Consider the following 23,379-nt stretch of genomic DNA (forward strand, 5'->3'; position numbering starts at 1 on the left):
CTTTGCCCCAGAGACCTCCTTTGGATTATACATCAGGAGGCTACTCTCCAAGGATGCACCTATGATGCTCTTGAGGGTCTAGAAAGTACAAAGTTCCCTGGTGACAGCAACAAAGTATATAGTAGCAAAGAAGCAAGTAGGGGTTACCCCTACCCAAGCAAAAGCAATGGCAGACACAGGTGCCATTTCTCTATCATGGGGAGCCCAATCAATATCTCTCTGCTTTGGAGCTGATGAAACACATAGGCAAATGAGAATTCTGCCCCAAAGAATGAAAAAAGATCAATGTCAAAGAAGTGACAGACCACTGGAATAGGCCTCTGCCAAACACAGACTGCGACTAGAAGAACACCAGAACACAGACCCAAGAAAGCACAGCTCAAGTGGCCTATCACTCCTATCTGTATGATGTGTCCCCTCCTGGTCTACTAGCTAGCCCCCAGAGGTGAGTCAATTAGCACTGCTCATTTTGAACATTCTGAGACATGGAAACCACCAACAGACATAGCAGTGAGCCACAAGTCTAAAGCGCAAGCTTAAATTTCATCCCAAATGACCCTCGCTGTGGTCTGGAACCAATTAGTAAGGCAAGAGCAGTCTCCTAAGAAGTTATCCAAAAGTCAGTGGTTATGACTACAGCGTCAATTGTTTTTTAAGACTTTAAGTATTCTTTTGATGGTGGGATACAACCTAGTGACACTCATGTAGATTAAAGGATGATTTTTGTTATTGTTGTTACTTACATCTACTAAGTAAAGAGAGATGCTAGGCAAGGCCAAACAGGAAATTGCACCCAGGGAGGGATAAAAGCAAACTAGTGTTCTGGGGGGCAGCTATATAGGGGTGCTCTGGCGAGCAGGGTAGGATTAGTAAGGTTTTGCAGCCTCACTGAAGATTGGCTAATTTGAATAATTAGTGTAGGGGTTATCCCTAGTTTGTCTGGCACTTGGGGCACCTGGGTTCAAATAGCCCAGGGTGTAAAATCCATTAAGGGCAGTTAACTTTCCAGAGCAACATGATAGGCTTTAGTAATGTGCACACTAACACTCAGATCCTCAAACAGCCAGACTACAAGGGTGGAAGCATGTCATTGGATAAACATTCAGGTCACTCCAATGTATAGGTACCTTGAGATTTCATTAAAAAATATATTTAATGTTTAAGAAATACCCATTTCCCCCCCATTTCTGGATATATAAAGTAAATGTGAAACAAGGCATTCAATTTTCTTAATTACTTTTTATAAACACGAAACACTGGTTCATTTGGTAAGATTCTTTTCAGATTTTCTAAAATTCCAATAAAGAATAAAGAAATGATGTCAACTTTTTAAAACTTCTTATATGAATGTTCATTGTGAAGCCTTGAGAGAATTATTGAATTTCACAAAGTGCTATATTTGTAATAAACTCACTGGCTAGGGAATTCTCTCTCTCTCTTTTTAAGATTTTATTTATTTATTCGATAGAGAGAGAGAGAGAGAGAGAGAAAGGGGCGGGGGGGGGGGGGGGCAGAGACACAGGCAGAGGAGAAGTAGGCTCCATATAGGGAGCCGGACGTGGAATTCCATCCCGGGTCTCCAGGATGACTCCCTGGGCTGACGGTGGCGCTAAACCGCTGAGCCCCCCGGGGCTGCCGGGGAATTCTCAACACAGGTTAATTAAGCAGGATAAGGCAAAAATAAAATATCATAGTTTTTATACTATTATCTAGTTTTAAAATGTTTTTAAAAAGAAAAAAATTAAAAGAGTAATAAATGTGATTTTTAGGGCTTATTACAATCTAAATAATACGTCAAACCAATGTAACATTAACATGCTGTTACAATGATTTTATGTAGATTTGTGCAGTGACTTCAAATAGGTCTCTAATACTGCTTAGCAATCCATTTATATTACTCTAGAAACTTCCTCTCTCAATTTCCCCAATTGATTACTTCAATTTTCTCCTCTTTCCCTATACATCTCCTTCTTTCCTGCATTAGAGGAAGTTTTTTCTTCTTCTAACAAATGTCCCCCTTCCCATCTGTACTTTTTTTTTTTTTCCATCTGTACTTTTGGACATTAACCCTTGTCAGATATTCACTCAACCTCCCTTTCCTGAATATTCAACCACACTTTCTCAACCAGATCTTTTCCACCATTATGTAATCATTCCTAGGCTTCCATCCCATATCATCCTTCACTTAACAGCCCTATCTCTCCACCACTCCATAGTCCATCTTTTTTTAAACAGCTATTTATATTTTGCTGTCTTCATTTTCTCATCTTCTATACATTTACTAACATACTCTACACCAACACAGCTTATGTACCATTATTTTATGGAACAATCCTTCCTAAGGTCATCAATGGCTTCCACTGTGCCAAATCTGGGGGACACTTTTAGTGCTCATTTCATTGAATACTCAGCAACATGTGACACTGTAAACTGTTCAACCTCTCTTGAATTACCCTATTACTTTAGCTTCCATTATGTACTACTCTAATATAATGCCAAAATTAAAGTGCCTGACTGAAAGCAACATCAATAGAAATGTAAGGAAAAGGAAAGATAAAACACATCACTAGTAAACCTGATTGTCCAAAGACAATTACATAATTGTTGCACAGACTATCAGATGCTCCCCTTTTCCTTCTTTTGTAGGGAAAAGAACATATTATGAGTCAGCTATATCATACCTCTCAGCCTCCCTTGCAATTGCCTATGACCATGTGCTGAAATTCCCTTGAAAAGTATGTAAGAAGCACTATAATTGCCCTATGAAGCTTTCCACATGCCCTGTTCTATGCACTCACCCTCTTCATGTGGGTATACTGAGAATGACAGAAATATAGTCAGCTAGGGTCTTTGAAGGGCTAAGTGGAGCAGAGGCACCCCCTCTTACGAGCACATACATACATCTCTCTGGGTTGGAAAATTGCCCCCACAGACTTCAAACTTTAGTGAGTATCAGAAAGACTTGAAAGATTTGTTTAAACATGGGTTGATGGCCAGTTCCTGCTTCAGGAGATCTAGACTCAGACTCTAGAATCTTCTTTTCTAGCAGTTCTCACACTTTGGGAAGTACTGTGTAGAAAGAAACAAATGAAAAAAACCAACAAAACAAATAAAGGCCTTTTTTTTTTTGTCTTGTATTGCATTTTCAGTCTACTGCTAAAGCACTCTAACCTCTTATCTAATTGAGAAACAATATGGAAACTTGATCAGAATTATCCTATTTTCATGCCAGTATGAATACATAATTTGATATAAAATACAACAAAACTCTGTAAACACACTGAATGATTAGGAAATGGACCAAACTGTCTAAGTTCTCTGGTTTGTATACAGATTGTCCTATTTCTCCTAAAATTGCCCCCTAGCTCCTACCCACAGTAACCTGCCCAAAGATGCTCAAATACACAAAAAAATATAGAATCAAGCTTAGAGTGAAAGAAAGAAATAGACCAAATAAAAAAAAATAAAGAGGGAAAGGTACTTCACAAAGCAATATGACTTTGGATTTTGGAAATAAGAACTAGAAAAATAAAATTCATCCCAAAGTTTATGTTGTATCATTGAGTGGGGAAGCTAAGGATGGGGAAGGGAATGAGTGTATGTGGTATTTGGAGCCAAGAGAAAAATTTCAAATCTATTCAGAGAGAATGAGTACACTGGATAGAGTCAGAAGAAATGGCAACTAATTAAAACTCTGTGCCTGATTAAATGAGAAACCTTGTAAAACTGAGTTCACCCATGAGGGGAGTCATTTAGATGAGCCCTAAGACCCCAACTAGATGTGACACTCTATGACTCTGTTATTGAACTGCTTGTTTTATAACAGTGCAAAAAATAGACCTTTATTGTCCTGTAATGATGTATATGTTTTAAGTTCAAAACATTTTGATGGATCATATATTTTATGATATTTAATTAGAATAGAGAGAGATATCAGCCCTAAACTAGACATAGTTCAGCTTAAATGCCTTGGATTATTATTTTTTAATAAGTTCTAAGATATGAAATTGAAAATTGAGTAATGCTCGTTCTTAGCAATTTCTAAGTGACACAGGACAAAAAAGTGCTTTCTCTCCTTGAAGACAATTTTGTGTAACAACTTTACTAATATTTAGTGTTCCAAGTGTAACAACTTTACTAATATTTAGTGTTTCAATTTGTCTTGGGTTTAGGAGATGCTTTTATTTATGTTCTAAAATGTCTTTAGGCCATTTAAGGACTGAATTTAGGTTTTTCCTTTCCCATTATTATTCTCAACGATTTCCTATAAAGGACTTCATTATATAAATTGACAGTCTTTATTGGCTGACATTCAAGACACTGAATTTTTCAAGAAACCATTTAGACAAAGTAATGATCTTCATCTTTCCTCCTTCTCTCCTTTATATGAAACCATAAACCCTAAAGACCACAAACATATAATCCCTAGGTTATCAAAGACACCCTAAATTGACTCCTGGAAGTGTATCTTTTAACATACTATCTTCTCAAGTCTCGCTTCCACTTGCCTATTACATGAAAAAGAAAGGAAAAATTTCCAAGCAAGAACAAAATGTGGCAAGCTAGGCAAACCAAAAATTCAGAGAATAAGTTGAAAAATATTCATTAAGGAAGTATAAGATTAATCTGATTTTGTAAGGCAGGCAAATTTTGTAGAGAATTTGTCAATTCTAATTGGCAAATGACCACTGAAATCAGTGCATTGTATAATGTATTATAAAGGAATATTCACAGCAAATAAAAAGATATTGGAGACTAAATTCTAATGTTGGGGTGATTTCTAAGGATTTTAGACCCTGATATGCTGTCATATGAAAAAAACATCACAGCAATATGGGAGGTCTAGTCTCAAGCTCCAGCTCCTCCATCCCACATCTGTGCAGCCAACTGGTGTATTGAATGAACTAAATTTGATGGAAGTATGTTTTGGAAGCCTCTTTATTTTTCATCACCTATTCCTCTTAAACATTCGTTTTGGATCAACCTTCTCTGCCCCCGATCATACATTATACAAATATCATAAACTCCAAGTCACTTCTATTTCCTGTTCAATCATTATGACTCACTCTCATTTATTCAAAGGTCCAATCCAGTCGAAGTCAGGGCTCCAATTTCTAATTCCATTCAAAGCGTCTTTCTTCTCTGAAATTCAAGACTGACCTATAGCTCAAAAGCTTCTTGTGAGAAAGGATATTTTGACTTTTCTTTTGCTTTCCCTCATTCTTCTCCCTCCTTATTTTCTTGCTTCCTCTTCGAGTGAGGAGAAAAAGGGGGGAATTATGGAGAAGGTGAAAAATCTTCTATTTTTGTAGAATGGCCTTTGTTGTCTTTGCATGACAAGATTCATACTTGTGTACTCTTTTGAGGCATGTGTGTGAATTTGTTCAGTGGGCTAATGAAGATGTCCACAATGCATAATACTATAATGGGGGTGTTAAGCTGTGGAGACTCTTTTTGGCAGACTTTCCTCTTTGTGGGACACATTAAAGAAAACTTTAGCTGGGCTACTCTGTCCTGCATATACTGGTCTAGGAGTCTTTGCTATATCCAATGGAAGGAGTGCAAGCTACTTCACTCCCTTAGGTATCTTTACAGTGTGAATCTTTCTAGCTATACTCCCCCCCACAGAAGACTACTTGCAATAAACAGCCCTAAGCCTTCATGAATGCTTTCAACCTGCAGGGACTCAGTTAAGTACTGTCTTGTGCTCTACTCAAAAGGAAGCTGCAGGATGAGACTGTGAGGTTCTATAGCTCCTAAGCATTCAATCATGGTATGAGAGGCATTCTACCTTTTGTAAAAGAATTGCCAGTCTCTGCATGCTTTTCCTATATCACCTTGCATTAGGAGGGAAAGAGCCTCTGTGCCCCAGTTTTCTCTTCTGAGATCACAGCTCAGCAGCACAAATGAATTATCTATTTTCATAAAGTCCTCTAGAGCTTCTCCAGGATGAATGGGATATGAATATGAGGGACCAAAGACCTGTGTTAAGTGAAATACAAAAAAGCATATGGTACAGCTCCTTCTATTGTTTTATAGCAACCAAGTCTAGGTTCAGCACCAAAGAAAACAAAAGGCAATAAGAGAGACTCACAGGAGAGGTAAGTTCATCTTAGACAAAGAGTTCAATTTCAGGATGACACACCAAATGACCTGGACGATGGTCATGGCCTCACTTACCTCTGGACATGAAGACTGGGTTCTGTGTACCTGCTTGATGGCCTCCTCACAGTGGGGGAGGGTCTTTCGTCTTGAGGACAGGTCTCCCAAACAGAGAGTGTTGGATGGCAGGGCAATGAGGCCATGGTGAACACAGGAGGAACACAAGTTAGCTTTGGGCAGTCAGCTTCTCCTGTTCTGGATAGGCTCAGCTCTGCTGCTCCTCACATTCAGCCAAATCATGGAATTCCTAAGCAGGTGAGGTTTATGACCTAAGTAAGACCTATGTGGCTGACAGCACTGACGGGCCATCTGGTATGAGAAGGGACATCTTCACTGGGATAACAGCTGAGCTGCCCCTTAACAATTATTGTTATGGTATTTTCAGCTATTTCACCACTACTCAGTAATTCCAAGCCTAAAGCATGAGGCTTTGCAATGATTTTGTACCTCAGTTAGTGTTGTGACTGCTGTACAATCACTGCAGGATTATCTTGTTAGAAGTGTTAGGTCAGTCTGGCAGAGAGAACAGTACAGCATTTCTGGGTTGAAGAATGCTACTGAATGTCTCGTTAATATAGGGCTGCTGGACCACTGGAGCAGGTGGTCTCTGCTATGGAAGAACCATATTTGAGGCCAAGTTTGTGAAAATGTGTAATGAATAAATATTTCCCCATCAAAGCCAAACTGAACAATCAACAACAAAACAAAAATAAAAATTTGCCCTGCCATCTTTTGTTAAGAGCTATTAAGAAAGTTTTTTACAGCTACTTGACATTCTATTTAAAACATGGGACCAATTTCTGCCTTTGATTCTAAGTTTTGAAATACTGGCTGCGAGTATAGGAAGAGAACATTTAACTTTCGGTTACAGAGGTGTTGTGATATTGAACAAGTTACCTAACCCACACTTGAATTCCCCATCTGGGCTGCTGTATGAACTTCTTTTATAACAAATTTCCACAAATTTGATGGCTTTATTTTTTTAAATATTTATTTATTTATTCATGAGACACACACACACATACAGAGGCAGAGACATAGGCAGAGGGAGAAGCAGGCTCCCCATAGGGAGCTTGATGTGGAACTCAATCCCGGATCACAGGATCACGTCCTGAGCTGAAGGCCTAAGCCAAGCAGGTGCCCCCCCCCCCCCCCCGATGGCTTTAAAACAACACAAATTTATTATTTTATTATAGTTCTGGAGGCCAGAAGTCTCAAGTCAGTTTCATTGGGCTAAAGTCATTGATAAGACTGGTTTCTTCTCAAGGTTATAGGGGTGTTATCCACTTCCTTGCTTTTTCTAGCTTCTAGAGGCTACATGCATTTATTCATTCACACCTCTTCCTCACACCACTTCCACCACTTGTTTCCAATCTCACATCTGCTTCCTCCCTGATCTCCTGCTTCCCTCTAATGAGAACCCCTGTGATTACATAGGTCCACCTGGACTCATCTCAAGATCCTTAAGCTAAATTACATCTGCACAGTCTCTTTTTATGATCAGGTATCATTTAGGAGTTCCAAGGATTAGGATGTAGATACTGTGGGGCCAATATTCAGCCTATTACAGTTGCTTTAAAAATTAAATTAGTTAATATATATATGAAGTACCAATCATGACATCTGGCATATATTAATATTCAGCTTATGTTCATTTTCTTCTTTCTACCTGCTCATCTTAATAACTAGATTGTATGATTTTGGTTAAGACACTTGACCACTGAAAGGCCTTTGCTGTCTCATCTGTAAAACTAGATATATTTATAATATTCCTTCTAGGTATATAATGATGAACAAAACTGACCATATATATAATATATATGATATTAATTAGTGCCATGAAACAATTTAGTTAAGGAAGTAGAGTTAGAATGATGGGAAGCAGGCAGGATCATGTCTGGTCCGCTCTCTCCATTTATTTAGCACCTGTCAAATGTCACCTGCATATCAATGATTTGACTGACTACATGAGCTAAGTGTCCCTATCCATTTTACCCATTAGTTTTTCTCTTTTTAAATGACAAATTTTTTTTTAAATTTATTTATTATAGTCACACAGAGAGAGAGAGAGAGAGAGAGAGAGGCAGAAACATAGGCAGAGAGAGAAGCAGGCTCCATGCACTGGGAGCCTGACGTGGGATTCGATCCCGGGTCTCCAGGATCGCGCCCTGGGCCAAAGGCAGGCGCCAATCTGCTGCGCCACCCAGGGATCCCTAAATGACAAATTTTTAATGGAACTGATGACTACCTCATTTATATTTATGTACTTTATTTACTATTGTATTGTGTGTTCTCTCTAATACAATGAAAACTTTAAGATACTGAGGGTTAAGTTGGCATTGTTCATCGTAATACACCTAGAAGAAGCTGACAAGAGTAGGAGCTCAGTTAATGCTTATCAATGAATGAAGGGGTTTTAAAAATCTCATTAAATACTAATACTAAAATTCTGTATACTTCTTTTAAGACACAGTGGTAGATAAATAGTTCTCATATTTAACTGGTAAAATTCATACAAATAAATACATGTTTGAGTATGTATGGCATCTACCCAAAGATTGTAGTAAAAGTCAGTGGTGAACTTGTGTTACTATTTATCAGAAATTTATACTTTTCTTTTTTACAACTTTTATGCCAGAAAATAAATGAACTGAGAAAAACTCATCCATAAATAAAATGTGAGAAGATAATCTATATACATAATTTATTTTAAAAACCTCATACACATAACTTGTCTATACTTGAAAAAAGTTGTTAAAAATGTTTCTTTCATAATCTTTTTCTGAAGATCGAATAATTATAGAATGCATACAAGAGAGAATTTTACCATAGATAGTGTAGGAAGCATATAGTATAATAAACATGTATGTAGACCTATAATAATTATGAAAATAGGAAGATATACCAATTCTAGTTGGCTGACTAGGTTAATCTGTGGCATTTTTAGGTCTAATCAGTGTAGATAATTCATTAAAATATAGGCTTATTAAAATAAGAGGAAATGATAATCTTTAAACAAAATTTATTCTAGCTGAAATTCAATTCCAATTACACAGGTTATAATTGACAATTTAACTTGGTGATATGTTTACAGACTAGCAACTCTTAGTTTATGGTTTTCAAGATGTTGGTCATTTAAACTAATGTCTTTATTAATAAACTGTTGATTGAAAATAAGAACATATGGTATTTACCTGTCAGTTAAATTAGTCACCTTCCACATATCATTTTGTTTATGTGTGCGCATTAGTTAATAAAGAGATTCTGGATTTGGAAATATGTTTAAGTAAACAATATTCAACAGGAAAATACTGCTTGTTTTAAATTCTTATTCAAGAATCTAATTTATTTTCAAAATTGAAGTTGGCATAAGTTATCTAAATAAAATTCAGTTTTCCTAAAATATATGTTGGTTACCTGATCTATAAAAATTAAAGCAGAGTTTAAATGTTACTATCCCAGGCATTTCTCCTAGTTCCAACAGTCTACATTATAACTCAACTTGATTGTTTTGAGAATTGGTGAACATGAGCCCTCCAAATTCTTTACAAGATATATATTTTTCCATGATAAGGTAAAAAAATATATTTTAAATATTTTATTTATTTATTTATTTATTTATTTATTTATTTATTTATTCATTTAGAGAGCTCAAACAGGGGGAACAGTAAAGGGAGAGAGAGAGCATTTCAAGCAGACTCCACTCTGGGCATGGAGTCCAGCATGGGGCTTGATCTCATGACACTGAGATCATGAGATCATGGCCTGAGCTGAAATCAAGAGTCAGATGCTAAACCGACTGAGCCACTCAGGCACCCCCAAAAAGTATTTTTACCAAAAAATACTAGGGGGCATAAGGGTGGGTGATAGCATTTCAAGTATCACTAGTTCCTTTAGGGTTGATATACTCAGAAGATGGTGAACAGATTCTGCTTATGTAGGGTAAGGTCCTGTCAGGTTATAAGCAGTGGGTAGAGGCATCACTTAACTTCTCACTCTCCTATGGCAAATTAAATGACCACAAATGCTTTGGCACTCTTCCCATCAAGAATTAGGTTTTCTGGGATGCCTGGGTGGCTCAGTGGTTGAGCACCTGCCTTCAGCCCAGGGCATGATTCTGGAGTACAAGGATCAAGTCCCACATCAGGCTCCCTCCATGGAGACTGATTCTCTCTTTGCCTATATTTCTGCCTCCTTCTGTGTGTGTCTCTCATGAATAAATAAATAAATCTTAAAAAAAAAATAATTGGGTTTCCTGGCCCTCCATTTTAATTTGGCTGGCCTATGACAACTTTGAACAATAGTTTGGAATCAGTGAAACTATTCCAGTTTGAGGCTTAGATTTTAGTCATATGGATGGCTTCCACTTTTGTTTTTGGGAGCCCTGAGCTTGCAGCTAAGTAGTCCAGTTACCTTGCTGTTGAGATCATATGGTGAGGCCCTGAGACCACATGAAAAAAAGACAAGAAGAGCAATCCCCACCAAGCACCAAGGCACAAAACATGTGAGTGACCTTCCAAATCAGGTTGGCCCCCAACTGAATATCATCTAGTGATCCTCATCATTTCCCTGTAAAGCATAAGGATTGCCTAGCTGAGTACTGCCTAAATTTCTGATCCTAAAATCACTAGATATATTAAGGCAGGTATTATTTTAAGCCACTAACTTTTGGGGCAGCAATAAGGTAACCAAAACAATTCCTAAATAAGTCCATCAACTAGAAACTTTAGCATAGCTACTTTATATGTTTGAAAATAGTTCCTGTCAAGGCACATCAACAGATTCAACTCCAGAAATGGATGGAGTATCTTTATAGCACCTGTGCCATCCTTCTGCAGTGACTACAATGATGAATTGTGGAGATGGAGATGAATATTTCACACTTGCACAGTAAATCAAAACTGTGTAATGTTATAATGAGCATGCAAAATCATTCATGTTCTGCTTTACAAGGTCTAAGAGAAACTGAGAAGGACAGATCTGTTAGTACATACATACTTGAAAATTGGTTGGTCTAAAGCAGATCAACTTGATTTTCCTCTTTAGAAAGAGCTAAGTGTCAATCAGTGAGATTCAAGATACTAGAAACATCTTTAACTATTGCCCAAATAAAATTAATATCAAAGCATTTTCTGTTGTCTATGCCCAAATTTACTTTTTTTCCCTTCAAAATGGTGGTTAGCAGCAACTGCACTACTGGGGATTCACTCCAAAGATACAGATGCAATGAAAAACCAAGACACCTGCACCCCAATGTTTATAGCAGCAATGTCCACAACAGCCAAACTGGAAGGAGCCTCAGAGTCCATCAAAAGATGAATAGATAAAGAAGATGTAGTCTATATATACAATGGGATATTTCTCAGCCATTAGAAAGGATGAATACCCACCATTTGCTTCAATGTGGATGGAACTGGAGGGAATTATGCTGAGTGAAGTAAGTCAATTGGAGAAAGACTATCATTATATGGTTTCACTCATACGGGGAATATAAAAAATAGTGAAAGGGATTATAGGGGAAAGGAGAGAAAATGAGTGGGAAAAATCAGAGAGGGTGACAAAACATGAGAGACTCCTAACTCTGGGAAATGAACAAAGGGTAGTGGAAGGGGAGGTGGGTGGGGGGATGAGGTGACTGGGTGATGGGTGATTCCACTTGATGGAATGAACATTGGGTGTTATACTATATGCTGGCAAATCAAACTCCAATAAAAAATACACACATAAATTTTTTTTAAAAATTAAGAAATGAGCCATTTAAAAAAAAACCCAAAATGGTGGTCAGTAGATCTAACTGTATTCAAATCCAATCCAGAAAAGGAAAAAAAAAAAATGGGGAAAAAAGAGTTCATTCTTATCTGGTTAAAGAGAAAACTCATGGTGAGGCTTGTACTGACAAACATAAATTATTCTAAATGAAGTTTTAAATGTAAAGTAAACATTCTAGGGGTGACTGGGTGGCTCAGTTGGTTGAGCATCTGACTCTTGATTTCAGCTAAGGTCATGATCTCAGGGTTGAGAAATTGAGCCCCAGGTGCTCAGCATGCAATCTGCTTGAGATTCTCTCTCTCTCCCCTCTCTCTCCTTCTCCCTCACCCTCTGCCTATAAAATCTTAAAAAAAAAAGAAAGAAGAAAGGAAGAAAGGAAGAAAAGAAAGAAAGGAAGAAAAGAAAGAAAGAAAGAAAGAAAGAAAGAAAGAAAGAAAGAAAGAAAGAAAGAAAGAAAGAAAGAAAAGAAAGCATTCTAATCCATCCATATTCTAGAATTTTTGCCTTGGTTAAATGCAGCATGATAGAGTTTAATAGGTAAATGCACTCAGGTCCAAATATTTAGAGGCTTTTAGATCATAGCAATGGGGTTTAAAATCCATTGAGAAAAAGCTTGATGGACCCTTTTAAAGGTATTAACTCATAAATCACAATAGTAGACATATGTACCAATGAAAATGACAAGAAACATTTCTCCTTGATATGCCAATCGGCATATATCTTCAGCTTCTATCAATTTACCAATCTTAAATTATACTGGTTTTGTACCTTAAAATCACTCAGACTAAGGCCCCAAACTGTATAAAAGGCAGTCATAACATCCCAGGCTTGAGAAACTCTTAAGGCTTGCTTGTGGAGTTTATTCCTTTACTACACCAAGCTAAATAAACTTAACATTGTGTGACTTCAGGTGTGTCTCTGGAGCCTTTGGCCAATGGGCTTCAAAACTACTACTAATTAAATACGTGGTCTTGGCCTAGTAAAATAATTGTGAACCTCGTGAAACTTGTAATTATGAATCTCAACAATTTCTTTTTCCTTGTTTAATAGTCCTAATACCTGTCTTGTAGTATACTGTAAGGTTTAGGGACAACGTATGTAAAGTGCCTAATTTGATGTATAGCAGAGAGTAAGCATCAGTAAATAGTGGGTAATTTTTTATTAGTGTATTTAAATTTTTTTTTCATAAGCACTGCCCCTAATAAAAATTTGACAATGTTCCTGATATAACTCCTGGTTTATTTCTTTTAAACTTCACTTTTAGAGTAGCCCAAGTCTGGGAATAAAATCTGAATGAACTGTCAGACAGGGATGTCTCAAATAGAGATGACTAATGCTAATTTGGAGGACTGAATAGAATGTTCATAGTCTGTTGACTTTTGAAACTATAACTAAAACTGGATTCAATGACCTTTCAAAATTTTCTGTCCTTATTAAACCATGCATCTAGAAAAGAAAAGTCAATGTCTTGTATTCCTGATGTGATCAGAATTTGATGAAGAATATAGGAAAAGAAAAAGAGGAGAGCATTATAAGAATTTTTGAGACAAATAAGTAACATATTTTAATAAAATGACAGTAGAGTAATAATGAAATGCGGAGTATTTCCAATTTCCTATTATAGTTTATGCAGTTTCAAAATATAATTAATTAGGGAGGAAGCCAATGCCAAGGTTAGTTTCCCATGGAGGTAGATTCTAAGACACATTTGTGGGAACATGGTTTACTTGGTAGAGCTCTTTAGAACAACACCTGAGAGTTACAGAAGCAGGCATGACTGGGAAGTGGGCAACAGTAAACTACAATAGGGTCTACACAGAAGACTGAGTTGGTCCCTTGGGAGGTCTGAAATTGGTGTTCCCATTCTGAGATTTCCCAAATTGAAGTAGATGGGTTCAACTCTGCAACCTTTTCACTTTAACCAGTCAGTGGAGAGATACCTCCCTTTGTCAGAAAGCAATTCTTGAAGACAGTCTTAGTTGTGAGCCAGACAACACTCCCAGGTACTGGAAAAATGGTGTGTTGGTCCTAACAGGGGTTCGGTGTAGTTCAGCATCCATTACAGTGAATTTACAATCTTATCTCCTTTCTTAGGACATATTATCTGCTTATCTTCTCTTTGACCTTTGAGAAAACAAAGTAAATTAAGATTTATTTATGAAAGAAACTTTAATTAGTCTGTATTATTAAATCCAATATTAAGACTTCCTTAAAATCATCACCTTGGTGCACATAAATCACCTCCCTACCTTGGTGCTGCATTTTGACAACTATTTTCACCTCACTTTTCTTGTGTGTATTTATTCCTTGAAATATTGGCATAGGCTTTTGTGTGCTGGAGATGAATGTGCTCAGCACTGGGCTGCTCATGCCTTTGTTATTTCATTATATTTGGGGTAGGGGGATTTCTTATTTATTGTTTTGTTAATGGCATAACAATTTAGTTCCAATTTTGCTCTTTTTCTTACTCAAAACTGGTGGGAAGCTACATGAGACAAGTGGTGCACCAAGTGTAGCACAGCTATTCAATTATTTCCATTGAATATTTGATTGCTATGGTATGGAAAAAAGGGAAACCTTAGAGGCCTTTATATAAGGCATACATTGCATACCAATTTATGAGCTGAAACTTTCCCCAAATGCATTTGTTTAATGTACAAGACTGTTACTACATGATTAATTTATTTAAATGGTGATAGAACATAATGTAAGTCAACCACTTATATTTTTATCTGTTTTTGTTTTTCCTCTGTTCAATTTTTGAATGTCAACTAAACATTGATGTATGTTAGTCTATTTCCTGCTGCAATTCCCAGATCTATAAAGGCTACGTACTTCATCAAGCAAGCATGGGAATTTGGTGAATTATTTTCTGATATGGATCACATGACTAGGCACCAAATTCTTCAAGAAGAAATGCTAGTTAATAATGTACTCCAGCATATTTATATATTTTTCTTTTTTCAGATATCAGTTTCTGTAATATCATCCTGAAGTCTTAAGCCATTTATGAGGAATGCTAAATAAGTAAAGATAAAATTCTTCCCTGTAAATATTTTTAAAATGTATTTTAAAAGAAAACACTTTCCTTAGCAAGCCACTAGAATAGGATGTTATTGGAGACAGAGAGAGTAAAATATGAGGCTAACATTCAGCTAGAAATGATGGCTTGTTCTGCTTGAGAAGAGTGATATGCACTTAGTAATTAACCTATGCTTCATTCTACACTGGGCATAGTCATTATTTATGTTCTGCCCATTGGAGTCTTTGAATTGATTGTGGGAGGTTAAAAGACCATTTTAACTTATCTGTAGGAATAGACTTTTTGTTAGTGCTGTTCATTTTCCATTCTCTATTGAGACTTTAAAATCTCTCAGTGGGTACCTTATTTTATTATCTCAGTGATCAATTAATCAATAGTACCTGTGGAACACCTTAGTCACCTTTAGTAAATTTCTGAAGGGTGTAATAATCCTAAAAATGAGAGAAAAAATGTGCTCATAAGTCATTTTTGTTGTTTGGGATACATAAAACTTTCATTTTAAAATGGATTATCCTTGCTTATCCTTTTTGAGATAAACAGAGCTAAACTCATTTTCATTTCTGTCACACTCTGTTTTGAGTGTGCTATTCTGATTTGCCAGCATCAAGCTGAAGAAAGTAGAATTGAATTGATACAGTTTTAGGACTTTTCTCACCTGATATGTTTGATGAATGAAGTAATGTGATGATTAAAATTTTCAAATTAATTAGATGCTGTGTATCTTTTTTTAAAGACTTTATTTATTTATTCATTAGAGACACACACACACAGAGGCAGAGACATAGGCAGAGGGAGAAACAGGCTCCCTCTGGGGAGCCCAATATGGGACTTGATCCCAGGACCCTGGGAGTATGACCTAAGCCAAAGCAGACTCTCAACCACTGAGCCACCCAGGTGCCATGATGTAGTGTATCTTTTTACCCTTTTTAATGTGTATATATAATGTTTTAGGTCTATAACAAATTTGGTTGCTATTTTTAAAACTAAGAATTAGTGTTTTAGACTTTAGCATGATAGGATGCCCTTTTAGAGTTTAGAATAATATGATACTCTATTTCACCAGAGCCCTAAGAAACTTCAAAAGACACTCATTCATAGGCTCCATTTCACAAATGAGCCCTCAGCTCAGACAAATTAAATATCTTGCCTGAGTCCACAATACATGACAGAGCTGGAGCTGGAGCTTTGATTTCCAATTCAATTTCTTTATTTCAAACCATGGTATCTCTGTTTATTGGAATGCACAAATAAGATCCATTGGTCTAGCTGAAAAACCATTTGCCTGTGAAAAATTAATAAAAAATTTCAGTTTACTTAGCAGGGCTAGGCCAGACCAGCAGTTAAAGAATGACACATGAAAAATAGTATTTAATAATTATATTTAAACATATGAAGCAACAGTTGCCTATGAATTACATTTATAAAGCCCTTAGACAAGATATTATGCTAGTTTCTTCTTCAGTGAGTCCATCTGACATGTAACAGGTGAACATGAAGTAGACCATAAGCAAATTCCATAGGACTGGGGACTTTATTTGTAGTTCTGTCCTCAACATGTAAAATAACGCCTAACACATAGTAGGCCCATACATGTATAGTGAGTGGATGAAAGAATTAATACCTCACCTATAAGAATAATTTATAAAAAGTAGTTTCTTGGGAAATATGTAACTAGATTCCTGAGTAGGAGGATAAAAAAAAAAAAAGATTACTATTTAAAAATTACTCATTCAGAGATGACTTTGACCACAGAATAATACATCCTTTGTGTTCACAAAATTTAAGTCTTTTGATAATTAAAAAATTAATATTATAGAACTAAGTTAATAAAAAATTAATATTATAGAAGTAAGTTAATGGATGATGCAAATGGGAATCTGCCAATGATTAAATTATTTGATGTGATGTTTTATTTAACTCCTACTCAGACACACTGAAACAAAGCAAAATAAAACAAAACAAAACACTAATGATTTTACCTTATAGTTTACAATTAGGTCAAAAACAACCAACAGAAATATCTTTCCTTGGGGAAAGCAAACATTGCAGTTTATTTGAACTTACAAAACACATTATTGATGTTATCTTATTTGCAAATATTGATATTATCTTATTTCTATGGCTCAAAATTCAGACCTTCAGAAATGTCTACCATTTATGAACTAGTAATGCTTTAAAATAATCCTGCTTTCCTTTCTGAAATAAAATGGTTCTTAAGCTCATTTTGACAGAAAGCTATTTGATAATCTTCTATGTGACATGTTTATAATTATTCTCAATTACATATAAAAAGCAAACTGTTTGCTTCATCAGATAACACACACAAAGAATTATAAAGTGTTGAACCTGAAATGTACTTCAGGTAATTTGGTAAAGCCACTTTCACACATGAAACAGAATGAGCTCTAGAAAGGTGATGTGACTTGCCCAAGGCAACAAAATTAGATACTACTAGAACCCCGCCCCATTTTGCAGTAGAAAACTCAATCAATATAGAACCACAGTGCTTAAAAAATTACAGAATACCTTGTCTCTTTATTTAACCTATTTTTGACACTTTGCAGGCAGCACTATGTTGCTAAGTATTGACTAACTATAATCAAGAAAGTATGAAACCCTGTTTTCTCTTTTAATAGAATACTCCATACTCTGCAGTCATCTCTGGCTCCTCTTTCTTTCAAGTGCCACATTCATCCAGTAACTGGTTTCCTTGGGGCTACATATACATGTCTAGGCAGAATCCATCCTTGTTACCCCTCTTTTCTACCACCTTGATCCAAACTGTGATCATTGTCCATATGCTTATTGCCAAAGCCCGACTCTAGTTGGTCTCTCTGCTTCTCATCTTAACTTTCTATGTCCATTCTCCAAAAGAAGATCTGTCAATACAGGTCTCTACTATTGCTGATTCAATCTCTCTCTCTGAATCTAAACTCAAATCCCAACCATGACCTCTGAGTTCCCATTCCCCAGCTTTCTATCTACCTCTGTCTCTTACCCTCTTTCACTCCACTCTAGCCTCACTGCTGCTCTTCTGGGATAATAGCTTCCTCACACTACCAGGGTCTATGAACCTGTTTCTTTTCTCTGGAAAGCTCCTCCCACAAACATATTTGCATGCTTTACTCCCTCACCTCTTTCAAGTCTTTTCACAAATGTTATTTCTCAGTGAGGTTACTCCTGACTACCCTGTTTAAGGCTATAACTTCCTGGCCATTCCTATTATTCCTTTCCTGCTTGATTCATTCATAAGGCTATGACCCATTATGTGCTAAAAGATTTACTTATTTATTTTGATTTTAGTGTTTCTTTACCCAAAAGCTCAACCAAAATATAAGCTCTGTGAATGTGAAATATTGTTTGGTTTTGTTCAATGATATATTCTTAGGACCTAGAAAAATGACTACTTGCTAGAAGTTCAGGTAAAATTTGTTGAATGAACAAATGAGTCTTTTTAGAATACTGCAGCAGAGAGTCTGCACTTGGGGAAGGGCAGATGTATCTCACAGTCCCAACTCCTGGTCCCAGATTCTTCTTTCCCATGTGGATCTTACTAAGTATAGCTGCCAAAACATTGCTGGCTTCAGGTTATGCTGTTCTCCCCCTTACCACTCTGGTTCAGGTATGGCTACAGAGCTTACCTGTAAGGCCTACAGCAAAATGAGATGAGGTTATCAGGAATACCTCAAGGTCCAGGGATAACAGGAGATACAGAAAAGGGAGAATTTATAATTAGTTTCCTAGGTTGTCTCTTGAATTGGCTCAGTGATTCCTGCCTAGATATCAGCTGCTATTCCCCTACTTCTTCCTTACTAATGGAATCCCTCTGATGGCAATTGTCTCAAGTTAATCCAGGGGTGGATCCATTTCCATCAAGGTATTGCTATTTTTCTTGACAGTGACTAATTGAGAAACAGGAATATGAATCTGGTTAATGGAAGGCTAGAGGAAGTGGATTGAAGTAACTTCTGCGAAGATTCCTGGGATCTTCAGAAGGTATACAAGGAGGTTAAATGCTCCTCCCCACAACCATTGCTTGCTTTGAGACACTGGGTGTTGTACTTTGAAGATGTAATTCTTGGGAGTATAGGATCATATTGCATTCACAAAAGGACAAAACCCCAAGGATGTAAGCCAATGTTGTGAGGCTGGCCAAAGGGAGTGACAACCATGGCAGTGAGAACCTATCCCTGAATACACTGTTGATCCTCTGATTCAGCCCACCGTGGGACTGGCTGATCTCCAGGCTCCTCATAAGGTAAAATAATAAATCATTAATTGTTTGAGACACTTTAAATTGGATTTTTCTTTTAGGTAAAGCCAAAGTTATTCTCATTGACAGGAAGCCTCTAGGCACAGCCTCTCCCATTTTGCTGATGTTTCCTAATAGCAGAGCAGAGATACCTTTCCTTTAGGAATGTTAATATTCCCTGAATATGCAAGCCAAAGAGATAGACGTGTGTGTGTGTGTGTGTGTGTGTGTGTGTGTGTGTGTGTGTGTGTGTCAGGAAGGAGATTCTCTTCTAAATTGAAAAGTTGCACTCCCCCAAATTTGTTCTCAGGGAGTTGTCAAACCCTATGGCCTCAACAGACCAGCTGAAACATATAAACAAATTCGCTTTCTAAACAAGAAGCACCATCAAATTTTGTTGTTCTTTTTGTTTCTTTAGTGTTTAACAAGTTGTAGCCTGAATATTGCTCAAGGAAAGTTTCAGATTCTCGTGGACTGGAAGCATGCATTCTTGCCAGTGAATTGATACGGGTCTATGCTGAACTAATAATTGATATATAGAATGTATTTATTATATATAGAATATAGAATAGCTATATTCTAAAACTATATTCTAAAACTACATCAAATACTGATCTTTAGCTGTTGGCTGCCAGATACTGAATGGTGAAGCCCAGATAAGGTGGGTATTTCTAGCTGACTGCAAAATCCGAAATTTCTTTACTAGACCAAAGTCAAGTTGACATGAAGGTTAATTATGTTCAGTGTTGTCAAGCTGCCTTCTTTTCCTTTGTTCTTTGTTCTTTGTCTTCCTCTTTTTTGTCATAAACAAATCATACCAACACATAATTTTTAAAATGAAAGGCAGTATAGCATGGTGGTTTATAGTGCTAAGTAATCTTGGCCAAGTTGTCTGTATTCCTCAGTTCCCTCATCTGAAACAAAAAAATGAGATAAAAATGCTTATATCCTAGGGTTGTTGTGAGAATCAAATGAGTGCTTAGAATACTGCCTGGCATACAGAGAGTGTTCAGTAGAAGTTGTGCTATTACTGGAGATATTTGCTTCATTTAAATTCTCTATTTTTTCAACTGATCAGAATGTCTTTATCTTCAAATAACTTTAAAAATTGGGGGGTTAGTTTTGTATTTTTAGAAGTATTACCTATTTGTTTAATGCAATAAGAAGCAAAACTGTTTAAGTCAGAAAATTAAAGTGCCCACCTTCTTCCTTTAATACTACTTCTCAGATGTTACTAACACATTTTCCTGAATCGTTACCTTGCTCTTCACAACTTCTGGCTCTCAATGACCATGAAATGAAATAGAAACGTTGCTTATTTTACAGTAAACAAGCTCTAATAACAGATTTAAGTGTGCAAAAGGTACACTTAGAGCACACAGTGAAGTGCTTGGGTGCACATCTCTCCATCTGCAAACTCCCATGTTGAAGAGAAAAGAAAGATATGTTTCATGCCAGCTGATACGCAATCGTGTTGATCACAAACAGGAATAAAATATCCCCCAAACGGCACAGGCTATATCCTGAAAAGAGTGTGAACTGACAACAAAAAATCTCAACTGCAATGCTTAGGTCCTCATTCTCCCCTCACGTTTTTTCGTTTCTCCACCCCCAGACACATGTTAACCCAGGTGCACTCTGTTTAACATCAACTCCAAGGGCAGAGGCAGTTAGTGAGAAGGGCGGGGAGACTGGGGTTTCTGGAATTGGAGGAGGTGGGAAAAGAGGAGGCTGCCTAGGTTGCCTTGGCAATACAAAGGAGAATGTCAAGGGGGAGGGATTTATATGCTGATGCTAATCGTATTCACTAATTGCATCTATTGTGCTGACCTGCCTGCTTCCCCAGTTCATCATTCTGAGTCATTAAACTGTTCCCTAAGCCTAAGCGTTGGGTCCCCTTTCCATCTAATTTTATCCCCTCTTGCAGTCCCCAGGCTCAGTTACCAGAGGGCTACCTTTGGCAAGGCACTGGGGAAGGCTCTGTTGTAACTGATTATGCAAGGTTTTAGAAATCCTGTAGGAAAATATTTTCCTGCTGGAGTTTGCTGGAATATTGCTTTACTGCTCAACCACAGCATGGATTTACAACTAAAAAAAGCAGCTGAAAAACCAGAGAAAATAAATCTGAAGGAAACTTCCCACAGTGAAATGCAGGCTGCAAATGATTCACCAGGAAAAAAAAAAAAAGTACTGAGCAGTTCCCTGTGGAATCCAGTGTACCTTCAGTTGGAAAGGTGCCTGGACTTAGGGCTTTGAGATTTATTCCCTTACTCCCCCTGGTGGGAGTTTGATTTAATTACAAAAATCAGAAGGAACACATCTGAATACAGACACCTGAATACAGACACCTGTGAATAATGCCTCCTGATAACCCCCTCATCACTGGCATGAAGTATTAGCTTCCATCACTTCGTGTACATGGTAAAAGTGAATAAAGACATTACAAAAGTATTCAGAAAATTGTGATGTGGACACATTCATAAATCATGCAATGTATTTAAATATTTTAAAAGTAATATATATGAAATATGTGCTAGAGGAAGTTGTTCACAGTAATGCTTTTTGTTTCTAGTCATATTCATCTTTCCCTTGATCTTTCTTTACAAGCATGGCCTAAGAAATGGCAAAGTCTCTTCAGTCTATTTTTGCTTCTCTTAATTATTTTTATTCCTCTTGATTTAAACCTTTGCTCTCTCAGGTTGTTCTGTCTCTACCAAATTTCTAAGAGTAAAATTTCTATTTTGTTCCAACTCTTGTATTTCAACAACAGACTTCTGAATTCTCACCTGGTGTTTCTGTATTTCTCAAGCACTGACGCATTTCACTGCTCAGAGCTCAAATTGGCTCCTAGAAGGCAGTAAAAGGCAGGTCAGAGCGTCTCTAGGCTGCTCAGTGTCTATCATCCTGTTTTGCATTTGGTCATAAAGTATGGCAGATTTATCTGAGTGGAAATTTTTTTTTATGGAAAAGTTTAGTCACTACACATTGAAAAAACATTCCCTGCAAAAGAGCAGACTCCATACCATTCCTTGTCTTTGGTCTCACATCAGTATTTTTCCCTTTCATAAGCATATGGCATTCCTTGCAATCATCAGTGATGGTATGGGAAAAGAGAGAAGGAAGAAGGCTTTGGCTGGGATCCCTGAATAATATGATGGATTTTCTATAAATATATCTGAAATCTAGGCCCTTTAAGAGCTCTGTGATGCTGAAACCATATTAATTATTTTGCCTTTGTACAGTGTCACAATACACAATGGTACCGGGTGGTTCATCATGCCACATTGTAAAGGGGAGCCGAATTTGTCACCTCAAAATATACTCATTTGGCATAAGGATTATTTTAGGCTGATTACCTTTTTAAAAAGATTTATTTATTTATTTATTTGGAGAGAGAGAGAGATCATGCTTGAGCAGGAGGAGGGCAGAGAGAATCCTCATACAGACTCCCCCTGAGCACAGAGCCACAGGAGTCCTGATGCCATCATCCATGTGATCATAACCTGAGCTGAGACCAAGAGTCCGAGGCTCAACTGAAAAAGCCAACCAGGTGCCCCTCGGGGTGATTATTTTTAAGAAACATTAGACATAGGAAAACTTCTGAAAACTGAGTAGAAGTTACACTTTTGTAGAGACATTTACATTCACAAGGAAAAAAAACAATCTCCATTTGTAAAGGTGTCTGTCTCTCTGTACCAGAAAGAGGCTGAATCTAAATCTCTAGAAACTCTTATCAATAGTGAAACATGGACTTAAATCTGCATAAAAACCTTACCCTAGTTTACTGTGCTTTTCCTAGTAACCTTCCCATCCCTAACATCTTTGTCTTTAGCTTAAGATGTTATTTAAGGTGGTGTCTTGGGCCATTTCTGGGAGTTATTCAGTTTTCCTAGACATCTCCCATGTATACAGGAGGTATGCATGTTATTAGATTTCTGTTTATTTTTCTCCTGTTAATCTGCCTTTTATTACTAGTCAAGAACCTAGATAGGTGCACAAAAAAAATTATTTGCTTGCTTGCAATTGCAAAGCATTTTCCATTAGACTTCAAAACCAGTCTCAAATCTGCCTGGCTTCTATGTTTGTTTGTTTTCTTACTGAAACAAAATTTGAAGAGTGTGAGGATCTTCAACTGTATTCTAAGTCTGTGAAA

Source organism: Vulpes vulpes, chromosome 7 (genome assembly GCF_048418805.1).
Source record: "Vulpes vulpes isolate BD-2025 chromosome 7, VulVul3, whole genome shotgun sequence".
Classification (NCBI taxonomy): Eukaryota; Metazoa; Chordata; class Mammalia; order Carnivora; family Canidae; genus Vulpes; species Vulpes vulpes.